The sequence below is a fragment of the Anser anser genome (genome assembly GCF_964211835.1).
Source record: "Anser anser genome assembly, chromosome: 2".
Lineage (NCBI taxonomy): Eukaryota > Metazoa > Chordata > Aves > Anseriformes > Anatidae > Anser > Anser anser.
In genome coordinates, this window is record NC_139721.1 from 15,436,185 (window position 1) to 15,449,264 (window position 13,080).

The 13,080-nt window shown below is 36.9% G+C and overlaps 1 long non-coding RNA gene across 1 annotated transcript; it reads right to left on the bottom strand.

The window, feature by feature from the left end:
* Positions 1–8,356: 8,356 nt before the first annotated feature.
* Positions 8,357–10,253, bottom strand: LOC310893199. The gene is made up of 2 exons (XR_014578806.1): positions 8,630–10,253; positions 8,357–8,514 (listed from the first exon to the last, which is right to left on the bottom strand). It is a non-coding gene; the product is annotated as an uncharacterized lncRNA (long non-coding RNA).
* Positions 10,254–13,080: the final 2,827 nt, after the last annotated feature.

Below are 13,080 nucleotides of genomic sequence, written 5' to 3' on the forward strand. Positions count from 1 at the left end.
AAATTAAATTCCCACTGAAGTCCATAGTAATTTTGTCAAAACAAAAACTGCAGAACTTGGCAAGACAATCGGAAACGTATTGTGGAATTTTTTTCACTTTTTTTAAGGTAAAGGGATGTTTTTAAAATGGATTTTAGGTATCTGTTTTGCAGATTAAGTCTATATGTATTTTGGAAATGGCCTTCATCGAGAAACAGCTGCTTTCAATACAAATAAAGGGCCCTGATAGGACCTCATCTGGAATACCTTTACAGTTTCAATTATCGCACTGCACAAAAGATAAACTGAAACTGGACATGGTGCAGAAAAAGCTTTTTTCAGTCTTCTTCTGATCCTCCCTGTAATTTACAGGATGATGATACTATAACAGCTTTGCTTTGTTTTACCTAGTAAAGGATGAAAATAAAACACTTATAAATAGATCAAAGGTATAATACCAGTCTTGGTAAAGGTTTGTTTAAGCTGAAGGACAAGTACAAAACAATCAGAATAAACCAACCACGAATAAACTGAGAATGAAAATTAGAATATGGATTCTGATCAAAAGAGTAGTAAGGTTTTCATTCATCTGTCCAAGGAGAGTGGTAGGACACAGCCAGGGCCCCTGCTGTCCCCTGGCAAAACCCACAGGCAACACCACTGGAGTAATAAACTTTTTCCATACTATTTAACCTATGTACTCTTAAAACAGTATGGCTGAGATTACTGTTTGGCTCCCTTTAAATATTGCAAATCTCAATGCTTTCTTTGGCTATTCATAGAATAGTTGTGTTTAAACCAGGACATCATCAATACAAACAGCACCCAAAACTTTGTTTACCTGAGGACTATGCTGACAAGTCCAGAAACCCCAAAACTGCCTTCTCACTTAACTGAAATAAGCTGTGCTTACCTTTGCGTAGATGTGGAACTAGTCTACAAGTCCAGTGGTGATACCTGTGTTGATCGCAAATGGAAAGAATGTCGTATTGAATTATCCCTAAATACCCAAAATACATTGGGGTGTATGACAAATGATTTATCTCCAAAATCTTCAAATCTCACCAAAATCTCTGGGTTTGCTGTGTTTAAATCCAAATAACTTTATTCCAAACTGTAACAATTTGAAGATGTGGTGCAATTTTTTTAAAATCCTTTGTTTTGCCAAACATGTTTGTTTTGCATATATATAAAAAATTCATTGTAGCTTGCTTAGTTTTCTTTTATTACTTTCACTTCCCAACTTGGCTCAGATAAATTTATCATCTTTCAGGTCTGAAAAACTACTATAAAACAGTCTGTCTCTGGTATAATCACTACATAAAGTATATTTTTATATTTAATATAAGGAAATTATGTGTTGAAAGGTAAAGCAACATATAATTAATAGCAAACCTGGCTAATGATAGCTAAAATACATCAAAGCATCCTGCAGCCCATTGGCTAGTACACATGCTTTCGGCAAACTACTAACTTCCAAGCAAATTATCTTTTTTTCTAGCTAGGGATCTTTTTAAGTTTTATAGTGGGAGACACTGATTGAAGCTTTGATTTGTTAATAAAATGATAGATACATGTCATTAAATTATGCCGTTGAAAAATAATCTTCGTAAAGTATTTTACTTTATGGCTGCTGAACATGTGGTTCTCCTGTATGTGTTCAAATACAACCATTACTCTGGTAGTCGTGTTTGGTGTCATATGTTTGGAACTTAGGTCAAGGGCAAATGTAACAAATTATATCCCTTCCTAGGAGTTATGTTGGCTGTTGATTTCATAGGTGTTGTTTCCATCAGTTTTATTCATCCACCAATAGCAAAATTAAGTTTTAGTTGTTTTGTCTGTAATTTTTACAGATCTGTGGATGTTTATGGCCAAATGACATTGCAATGACTATCCTAATTTCATACATAATGCATAACAGTGGCATACTCCAGTGAAAAGAATTGCTGGGGTCTGTTACCTAAGTAAATCCTATCAAGTGAAGTTATATGGAGCTGAATTACAGCTTATCCAGCCTAAAATAGATTGGAATCTTCAAAGAAATCACAGGGAGTTGACCAGTACAAAAAGTTTGCTCATCTTCCTATTTTTAAAGCCTTCACTGGTGAGTTGATTTTGTAGAAGAATTGAATCTGCATGAGAAAACTATATCCATAAAATAGTTACTGGCAAAGCTATACATAGGCTTTGAGAAGGACCTTGCATGGGTCTTCATTTGTTTATAAAGTTCTCTCTTGATTCCTGTCTGTGTTGTGGTTAATTACCAAGTGAGTCATTAGGAGGAAGCTGCCATATTTTTGTCCTATTATCGAGTATTTTGAAGGTGGCTTTGCATTCCCCTCTAACTCAATGGGTTTTTCCCAAATATTGATTGTTTATCTCATGAGGATTGAATGACATCATACTTCCTTGCCCTTGAGGGCTGGGCCTAAACTGAGCACAGCAGAATTACAGGGTTTTGAGAAGCCCTCTGTTCAAAGTGTCCTCACAGCTGTGAGTCAACTTTCCTTCATTGATGCTGTATTTTCATAGCATTGTTCAGCTCTAATGATGAGAAGCCAGTTGCACAATTAAGATAGATGCAGTCTTATTTCCCTGCTTACTAATCTCAAGAAGCTGTTGTGCTTTATGTTTCATCTAACAAGCAGTGTAAGGTGGAGCTTTGAGAAGATGAGAACATGTTCAGACCCATTTTCTTATGGAATTTTTTCAGACAGCTCTGAAATCATATATGGCCATCATCCATCATTAATAGCTAGTTTAGCTGTTATAGCAACTCGGTTCTTCATCAGCTGAGTAGCATTTTTGGTTATGTGCTTGTACTGAAGTACAGACAAAAAGAGAGGAAAGTAGAGAAAAAATGAGAAAGGTAATTTGTTTGATTAAAAAATCTAGTTTTAAAATGCAGAAAATTCATAATCTCATAATTCATATATTTGACATTCATTCCTTTCACTCAGAAAATACTTTCATCTCCCTGATTATAGAACTATTTCTCTGTACATCCCTTGTTCATAGCTATCATTACTCATTACTATATACTCTTTTTTACACCTGCTCAATCAGAATCACTTAATTTTGCATTTCTGATCAGCTACCTCCTACTGCCCTGGAAGTGTAGTAGTAGAAGATTTTTCTGAGGTTATGGCATCATGTCATAAGAACTCTTTTTTTTTTTTTTTCTCTAATTCAGAAGAAGTGTCATTAGAAAAAAATTACTTGCAGTCAGACTCTACTCTAAGCATACTTTATTCATTTGGAAAGTATTGCCATAACTGAACTCTTTGCAGAACTTCTGAAAATGTTCCTATCACCTCTGAAAAATCTTGGTGCCTTTGAAAAGTAAAGCAATCAATTTTGTCATTTGTACAGGTTTAAACCTGGAGTTATAGACAGACATTGATTGTAGCTTACTGTCACACTCCAAACTGGAAACAGGGGTGCTTTAGGAGTTGATTCATGAACAAATCAAACAGCCTGGCCCTACAGGCAGCAATATCCATCAGAGACATATGTGGGGAGCTTCATCTTTTTTGAAACTAATCAGTGTGCCATGCCTAAAATAGTGCAGATTCTTGATTTGTACAGTGATGAAAATAAGAATTGATGATGAATTTCATCTTTCATTGTGGATAAAAGGGTCAATACAGTCCTTTGAACTTCCATGTGTGGGACATGTCAGAGGCAGAGCAAACAGAAGATGCAGGACAAGACACACGGGGAATTGGCATTTTCCCAGAGGCTGTGAAGAGAACTGTAACTTACCTGGTAGGCAGTAGTGGTAAAGATGAAGAAGGAACAGCCATGGCTTCCTATTAGAAGGCATGTGGGAAATTGGTCCCATCCCAAAGCAACTCATAATGACTTTTATAAGATAATTTAGTTTTATCCTTCCCCTAAATAAAAGGGACAGACGGTGTGTAGTGTCTACCACAAGTGGTTTCTCTCCCTCTTTCTCTCTCTCTTTTTTTTTCTTTTTTACTTTTTTTAGAAGACTGCTTTTTTCAAGCTAGCTGAAAAATGGATGTCTCTGTTCATGCAATATTTCAGAGCACCAACATCTGTTTTCTTTCTAAATCAGCACAAATGCAAAATTATGCTGACATTTTCCACATACAGGAATTTCTGCAAAAGAAACTACTTTTCTGGAAATAGAAAGGATTAAAAAATAAAAAATCGAAGGGAGAAAATAGGCAGATAACCAGGTGACCAGGCCAAGGAACTAGCTGCCCAAAGAGCACGCCAGGCCATAACAAGAGCCTGCTTTCTGTCAAAATATTTCACAAAACTACTATGTCTCACTAACTGTTTCAATCCCAATAAATTAACATTTTCTGACAGAAAACTGGACCACTGGAAAATTTTCTCCATCAATTGAGCATACACAAATGTATGTGTATGTATGTGTAGTTGGTACATATATCTGCAAAAAGGTGTTGGTTACTCATGTCCACTCCTACTGGATCCAGCTCTGCCGTGTTCCTGCGGGCTGGTGGAACATGTGCGTTCGGGACTGGATAAGTCCACTGGTGGTGGTGGTATGAAATAAACAATAGGTACCTCAAATAAGTATGTGGAACTGGATAGATATTTTTAGGGCCAGTATTTTCATAAACACGATGTGCAGACACTTCCCTGTCCACCCTCCTCCTGTTGAATCCATGTCTTTTCCACAAAGATTAAAAAAAAATAATAATAATCACTTTGAGAAATGGAATACTTCAGCATAACCCCACTGTACCTGCTGCCAGGTGGAAGTTTATAGTTGTATCTAAATTAGAGTTGTATCCTGTGAGCTTTGTGAGTCCTTCAGATTTAGAAAGAAGTCAATAAAGCAACTGCAAACTACATAAGGAGGTTCAACAGACTTCCACAATAACCAAAGTGAAAAAAAAAAACCAAAAAAAAAACAAAAACTTCACTTGTCAAAACAAGATTTTTGTGTTTTTTTTGTTGTTCTTGTTATGACAGTTACTGTGGTCATTAAAGTGACTTACACATTACTGCACAGAAGCAGTGCCAGCTACCCAGTCATGGTAAGGATTGGATTTATCCACTTGCCTCCAAAGTCTGTGGGATCCCTTCCCTGAGTTTATACATGAGCTAGACCTGACTTTTTATAAATCACAGCCTCCGACTATTCTTGTGCTGAGGGACTGAATTATTCACACGAAAGGTACCACATTGGGATTACAAATGCATGCCTACTACCCACTGTGCCACAAGCTGGAGAGCATGATTATTAAGTATTAAAGACGGAGATTTTTATGGAGAAGAATGAATCACAGAAGCAATATATTCTTTTCTTTCTCACTAAATAAAAGAGGAAAGGCAGTGACAATTAAAATCAAACCATCATTCCTTCTAAACAATAACACCCATAGGTGCTAACTTAGTCAAAAATATCTTTCTCTAAGTCAGTGTGATAATATTGCAGTGGCAGGAACCACAAGTGTGATACTTTATTATAAAAGTCATCTTTTAAAGACTACCAAAACTTTGGAAAATGGGACCATTTTCTGCTTTTTATTTACGTATATTTGTGGTTTCTCCCACTTACTACTACTCTCATTATATTCTCCCTTTCCTGAAGAAAAAGTAGTTTCCCTGTATTTGGATATTTACTAGAAGTAAGATGTTTCCTCTTTATCTGATAACCCTTAAAAATAGCATAAAAAACCCTCATGGTTTGCTCAAGGTTTGCAGACACATTCTTATCATATCAGAGCAAGTGGAAATCCAGACAAGGATTTGAAATTACAGATGCTGATAGACATGGTGCTATAAAAGTAAGATGAAAATACCAATCAGAAATTGTAAGACTTCCTTACAGACAAAAGCATGCTGAGGTTGTATTAGCTGTTTAATGGATTAAAGATGTGCTACTAATGAATGCAGATCACCTAACCTACATATTGCACAATATTCATTTGATTTAGGCTTTATGACAATTATCTAACTTTTTAAGCAGCCCCAGATCCAACTTCATTTCCTGCAAACTGTCTTGCAGAGGAAATGTTTTTTCTTTCTTCCATCAAACATCTACCTACCTTCAGAACTTCTAAATAGATACACACCACAACCTACTTTTTAGAGCCTGTGGTGTACAATGATTCAGCCTTGCATCAGTAACTGGTTTTCCACAGCAATATATAGGCTGTTGCTATCCTCTTGTTGAGGAGAGCGATGACTTCTATGTTGCTGTTTCATTTTCTAAACATCATTTCTAAAACAGGCACACAAAGGTGGAAGGGTTTAAATGTAGTCTCTTTGCATACACGAATGTACTCTCTACAACATTTTAATGCCATTTTACAGGAAATGTAGTATATACGTATTACAGAACGGTACTATAAAAAAAGACTTGTTCGTATGATCCAGGGGTCCCAGCAAAGTCATTTGACTGACTACCCTGTATGCAAAGCATATGACTCAGCAAGAGACCGCCTTCCCAAATTCCTTTCCCATTAAGAATGGGGTGTGGCAAGGGAAATCATGTGTGATTGCTTTGGTAAAAACGTGTGAGCCATATGAGTTTGGGATGGCTGTATTTTTTGGGTGGCAAAGCAAATGAGTAAGTTATGTTGGTCATCCTGAATATGCATCAGCACAGCCTTTGTACCACATCACACAGTCACTTTTGTATTGATCCAAATTCAGCAAGAAACGATTTTATTTTATTTTATTAAGGAATAAACAGATTTAAAATTATTTGTTAGCACAGGTTTTCATATATATATACACACACACACATACACAACATGTTTATGGGGAAAAGTTTATTTTGAACTTAATAAACGTTTTAGACAAAACAATGTATATTTTAATAAGATACAGTATTAATGACATTTTAAGAATAGTCATGTGTACCACATCCCTTCCATAGTTCCCCTGTTAGTTTGCCAAACCCGTAATAACGAAAATACCATTTTTATTAATGATGATATTGTAAGAAAGAAGAAATCAAAACTTGATTCTGAAAGAAGAAATCCAAACTTGTTTCTAATGTCTGGGATTAGTTCATATAAACTACCAATTAAAAGGGATTTTTTTTTTAATTCTTTAGTGAAATATATGATGTAGGAGGTTCTAAGAAAAAGGAAAATATGTAGCTGATAATACCGTTGTTGATCCTGTTACAAATTAGGGGCTGCTGTTAGGAAGAGTACTCTGAGACAGACAACTCTGTTCTTCAGACACAATGGAGTTGTTCACAGCAAGAACCAAGGTCGTTCACAGAGGAGGAGCAGGGCTCACTATTAAGTGATCCGGGCAACGGAGCATGTATTCACAAGCCAGGAGAAGCACCTTCTTCATTCTAAAAGCTTAATGCACTTTTATCACCCTATCTTTGTAAGCATTTATCTCAAAAGGTAGAAAACATTTTGGGAAAGGAAGGATAATTTTCTGTTGAGAACATCTGACCAGTAGTCAGTGTGCTCCTGGAGGTGATTCAGGAATAGAAGGGAAGTAGCAGAACCTGATTCATACTTTGTAAAGTGGCAGGTTTTGAACTTTTAAAATACCTGTACTTATCTACTAAATTGTCTTACTGATGATCTACTTGAAAGAAGTATTCTAGTTTTATTCTTGATTGCAATCCTTGTCACTTCTTCGGCAGACTTTTTTCCCTACCTTGAGCTCAGTTTTTTACATACAGAGTTTACAGTGGGAATTCAACATGTGGAGTAGCTGCAAAATGGGAACCAAGATTAAAAAGAAAGAATTAACCATACATAACATTCTCTTGTTTTTGAAAACCTTTCAGCTTAAAGAAGTAAAGAATGTGCTTTTATTTTCATATTTTACTTTGATTGGTCTTCCAATAAAGCTTAAGGGGAAGAGGACAGACTCCCTCATACTCTGATGGTCAAAGGCTAAAGGCACACAGTTTACATGGAAGTTGTGCATATGGGAGGACTAATAGCCCTTTGGAGCTTTGGGCTGTAAACGGCTACATAAAGCCCATGGTAAACAGCTCCTGCATGGTCAGACAGCAAGAGATGCCAGTTTCTTAGAAAGGGCATTTTTCAGGACCCATTGCCTACCTTCAGGAGTGTTCCTGAGATGCAGCAAACACCAGGCTTTGGTCTAGGCAAGTATAAAACATCCATCATTGGCTTTAAAATCTTCTAGACATTTTAGCAAAACAAACAAATAAACAACAGCAACAACAAAAACACAAAGAAACCCCACCTGCTCTTTTTCCAACTCGCTAGAAGAAAATAATGAACCTCTTTCTAGTAAAGTCTCTCTATTCTGTAGGAGTGGTCCATAATAATAGGTATTTTATAAGCTCATGTAACTGTAGTTTGATTGTAAGAAGTAGCTCTGTTAAAATGTTAAATGGAATTCTCATTAGCAAATCTATAGATTGTATAATGAATGATCTCAACATTTTTTGTACTACCAAAGAGTAATTTTTAATTTTTCTCTCTTTTTCTAGTTGTGCGGAACTGATAGTAGAAAGAGAAACTGAATTCTGTTCCATCTTCAATATCTTCAGCAGAACTTCTGTTAACACGCCGTCTGCTACATGTGCATAAGTTTACAAAAGAAGACAAATTTGCCCATTGAGAACTTCTGTTGCTCTAATGATAGGTGCAGTACCACACACAATTCCTGTAAAATACTCTTCAAGTCTTACATGACAGAAGTATCCAGATTGCAGTCCTCTCCTTTGCAGGCCTTGTAAGCTTTTCTGTACACATGTATGTTGCTCCTCAGGAAGAGACCATTCTTGGAATTTTACGTGTGATATTTCTGAATTTTTTTCATGCTTAAAGAAAAAACACTTTATGAGAAATATATATATACTATCAAGAACTAAGCTGGGTAAATGGTGTGTCGCCCATTATTTCTTGTCAAAATGAAAAGGAATTCATCCAGTAGTTGTCAATAGCCCAATATTCAGTACACAGGCATGGCCTAGAGGATGCAAATTCAGATATTTTCTCTGCTGATCTTAACACTGCATGAACAAAAACCATTCACAGGGTTTTTACACGTGTCAGTTGAGTGCTTGAGCTGCCAGATTTTTTATAGTAGGTGTTTGGCAGTTTCTCGTGTTGCACAAAGCAAAACAATTTAAAAAATTCATCAGGCTTGAAGAGAACGTGTGACCTGTTGACTGGGCTGTGCACCAGGCACAGGGGGAGCTGAGGCTTCAATTCCCTGTGCAGTTCAGTATCACAGTTTGGAACATTTTAAACAGAAAAAGACTTAGGAAAAAAATTCCTTACGTTGGAAACCAGCATGGGGTTAAGATGTAGGGAACAAGAGAGGAGGAGCTGAGCAGATGTCCCTTGCACAAGGTGTCCGACAGAAACCAAGGAACAGGGACCTCTGGGGACAGTTTGTAAACAGGAGTTGCCAGCCAGTCTCCAAGGGTCATTCTTCTCTGTGGCAGCAGCGGGCTGTGCTCGGACACAGTTTTATTACCAGGTGTGGCCATGTTAACCGTTATGGTCCCTGCTGACTGGCTGTAAAGTTTTTTTCCAAGCAGCCCTAATTCCAGCTACAGTCTGATGTTGGCCTATGAGAAAACTTGATAGGAGATGCTACTTTTGCAGCACTAGAGCTGTTTCTCCACTGCCTCTGATCACGACTTGCTTTAAACCATTTCAGTGCGGCCTAATTGATTACTACGAAGCAGGAGGACATGACACCCATAAGACTAGCCAGATCCTGTTTCACAAATAGAGATTACATATCTACAGGATAATAGGGCAGCTTAATTAACCTTTTTGAAACTGCTGCAAATCAGCTGTCTGACCACTTTACCTCTGCAGGCAGCTAAACTGCAAATCTGCTATTTTGTGATTATATTTGCAAATACTCCTAATGGGCAACATTTAGTTTCAACATACAGGAATACAGACAGGGAGAGCAAACAGCGATCCTTCTCTAATGGCTAGTCCATCATCCATCTTCAGCTCCCCCTTGTCATTTGAGTGTTTCCGTTGCTGACACTGCTGGACTTGGAAAATTTCAGTGTCCACTTACCCAAAAGAAAGCTGATTAATATTTCCTGAGGATATTATCATCATTTGCCATCTAAATGTCAAATAACAAGGACAATATAGTCCTTTAATGTTTCTTAATGAAATCTTAAATTGTGAATGGAAATGGAGTCTGATTCCTCCTGCTTCAGAGATACACCTGTGTTCATCATTTGGTTGGTCCTCATGGCAATTCTAAATTGTATTTCCCTCCATTTTAGTCAAATCTCCTTCCATTATCTTTCCAACACATAAAAAATATAAATTATGTGTATTGTGTTACTATATACTATACTATACTATACTATGCTATACTATACTATAATATAAATTATAGATAAAAAAATTGTATCTTCAGGTTGCCCAGTAGCTACCATGAGACTTCACAATACCTTCAGTTGTTAGGAAGATGGCTTCAGTAATTATAAATTATTTATCTTTTTAATATTGTTAGAGATATTCTTAACATTTTGAGTATAAACCTATTTTGCTGTAAAGCAGAAAGCTAAAGGTATTCACTGAGAAATATTTGTGCCTTTGAAATATTTGCCTGTGATGTGTTTCAAACTGGGAGCACTGTCAAAAAAGACCTGTTCCTGCAAATGATTCCCTTTTCACCAGTCTGTGTCACTGAAAATAGAACTTACCTGAAGTTTCCCCTTCAGTGTTTACTCTCTCTAACATCTTATTGCATTGCTTGAAGTGGGACCAGCCCATTATCCCTGTTATGGTCTTGTCTCTGGATATTTTGTCTAAATGTTTCTTTAAAGGGTTTATAATTCCAGTGTCACTCTCTGGCAGTTTACTGCTCTTGCTACAACTTTCCAGTAGTCATGCAAAAATTTAATATATTAACAGAGAGAACAGCTTCATCACATGCCAGATTTGGCTCTAGATGAGTGATAATACCAATTTCTGTACCCCTCTGCCAAACTGCATACTCCTGCTTTCCCTACACCCTTTCCTGGCAGTCATAATTGCCTTTTCATGCCATTGGAAAAATCTCCCTTTCTTTTCAGTTTTTATAAGAAATGAAAGTATGTTACATCAGTTTAGCAAACAGATTTTTTTTTTTTGTAAAGCAATAAAGAAAAGTAAGTATATTTGGCAATCAATTAAGACAGCTAGAAGAAACGTATCAATTTCAGCCCTTTCATCTGGCTCTTGAGAAAAAGGATATGTCCAGATGACAGGCATGCTTAAGCTATCCTTTCTTCCTGATATAGAAACATAAGGTTTATAATATGTACTGGGCAAAAAAAAATCTAGTCACAGTCCCAGACTAATGTGTGCAGTGAATCAGGTCTATCCTTCCAGAAGCTTTAATTTGTATGTCGGTTTTCTGGAAACTTTCCTAAGTCAGCTAAGAAAATGTTCCAGATTCTGCTTGTGTGAATGCACATACAGTAAATGCCTCTTGGATCATAAAATCACTCCTATAAGCCAAATATACTCCTGTAAGAAGCCTCACCCCTGATTCTGATCTCACACCACTGTTACACCAACCCAGCTGAGGGATCAGAAACAAGAACAAGAAATTAGAAATTCCTTGTCTTTTGACAGTAAGTAGCTTTTTAAAAATGAATTCCACAAGTCTCAATGGAAATTATCCTGATGGACAAGTTATTTATTGGCAAAACTGCATTATTCTATGGCCCTGATCCAGTGGAGAACTTAAGCATGTGCTTACTTTTTAGCATGAGAGTATTCTCATTGATTTCAGTACAGATTCACATATTTAAAGCTAAGCTGTGTTTAAGTGCTTTGCTGGATTGTGGCCTGTTTCTTTTGTCAATAACAGGAACTCAATGGAGATTATAGCTGCTATGGAGAAATGATATAAGTTTAAACAACTGAAAAAGATCAGACTACGTTGGACTGTTGAGTCCTATCAACCATGTATATATTTTAGAGCACAGTACACTGACTCTTCTTCATAGAATTTGCAAGCACAATTTTCTTGTTTCCTGAAATGTATTTACTTCTTTGTCATATATATCCTGACTGCTCACTTAATTCATACACACATCCAAACTTAACACGTAGGACCACTGCCACCACGGAAGAGCTGTTCCAGGGCTTCTCTTGTTACCAATGAGTACTGAAAGATTCAGAACCACAGCTTTTATTTCATTACCTTTATATAATAAAGAGAAGCCTTTCTAGCTCCTCATTTACCTCTGCCACACAGGAGTATGCCAGGTCTCCAATATGCTTTTCAAGTAAAAGAATATTTCTTGAGGAGATTTTTCTGTGTGAGATTCACGGGACAGAGATTTAACAGATGACAGCTCCTCAGCTGTCTTTCCCTTTGTGACTGAGTGCTCTAAGTGCTTATGTGAGATTTGCAGCCTGAGATTTGCAGCTAGTTGCTGTGCTGTTGGGTGACTGTGTTTCTATGGTCATCCTGTTATCTCCTTTGAAAAAGGGCCTGGAGATGGACTGGTGAGTACTGCCAGGTTACCATTATTACATTCTTTACTATAATGTGCTTTAAGATTATTAGAAAAGGCGACACCAATTCACTTAGACTTTCTACTTCATCTTCCCTACATTACCTCCCAGGGACGTTACGATTTGAAGCTCTACAGTTATATAAATGTCTATAAAGTTGTATAAATTACCAGGTACTATTATCTGCCATAACTAAGTTGCTGAAAAGACACATTCCTTTAATGATCATAGTCATGAAACACGAGATCATTGGATCCATACACCAAGAAACACTTTATAGGTAAGCTAAGAAAATGCAGGTATAATTGCTGGTGGCTACCAGTAAATTCTGAAGTAATATTACACCCTGTATACCAGATGCAGGATATATGAGCCCATGCAAAGTACTTCTGTGGCATTTCTGTTCTGTTTCTTCTACTGCCAGACTATCTAGGCATAGCGATATATTTTATCAGAAAAGCATTCCCTATAGTCACTGAACGCTGTCATACTTCAAAATATAGCAAGCGTTGAAATTATCTGCAATGGAGAGACAGCTAGAGATATCTCATGTGTCTAAAGAAAAAACCTTTGTGTCAGGCTTTTGAGGTATACAAGAATGGGTGTATTTGAAAAATCAGGGCACTGGATAGGCTGCCCAAAC